Below are 841 nucleotides of genomic sequence, written 5' to 3'. Positions count from 1 at the left end.
CTGCTGCCCAAACCGATCCTCTCGTGATGTAACTCGACGTTGCTTTTCAATTTTTCAAGTACCTCCAGTAATACCCTAAGTAACTAAAGGAATGATATTTAAAAATATTCTGATTAAGATACATGCAAAGAAAATGCCGTTAGTTGAGATTTAAATGATAAATATTAGGTATCAATTTTCCCAAACTTCCAAACGTTTTAGCCATAGATTTATGGGTGCAGATAGAGTGGTCACAGTACCAACTGGCTGTGATATTTTGATTTTTTTTTTCTACTTTCACTTTTCCTTTACGTTAGTAAGATCATATGAGTTTTTTAAAAACAATTTACTGGTCTTATTGAACAGTTATGCCCACTTTAATATTAGATTGATCCGTGATCTTTCATGTAGATCCTGTACATTCTATTCCATGCTGGGATAGCCTACCCTTCAATGAAAAGGCAGACGAACTGGCTCACAAAGCCCTTTTTTTTTTGGACTCTCCTGATATCAATGCATAATACAGCTATACCTGTAAAAAATGCGATTACTTCCCTTGTTAGTCATGATATTACTAAACAACTTCATGCTAGCATATCAAACAGTAATACTATACTCCGTTTTCTTTATTGAGGCGAAGATACACTCGACAGGTTGGTGATGATTGGCTGAATGCAACGTGTCCGAATAATATTTACTAACCCAAATTTCCCCCTCAGATATATGTTGTCAATTAATAATGCTAATGAGTAAACAGATTATGAAGTAATGATGCATTCAACCAATCATCACCAATATGTCAAGTGCATCTTCGCCTCGATAAATAAAACTGAGTATAGCTGTCTTCATTAGGTGAATGTGT

The sequence above is a fragment of the Coenobita brevimanus genome, chromosome 38, assembly GCF_032717465.1.
Source record: "Coenobita brevimanus isolate Jiangsu-jjx chromosome 38, ASM3271746v2, whole genome shotgun sequence".
NCBI classification, from domain to species: Eukaryota; Metazoa; Arthropoda; class Malacostraca; order Decapoda; family Coenobitidae; genus Coenobita; species Coenobita brevimanus.
The sequence above is the reverse complement of the archived record's forward strand: the minus strand, read 5'-3'. Positions refer to the sequence as shown.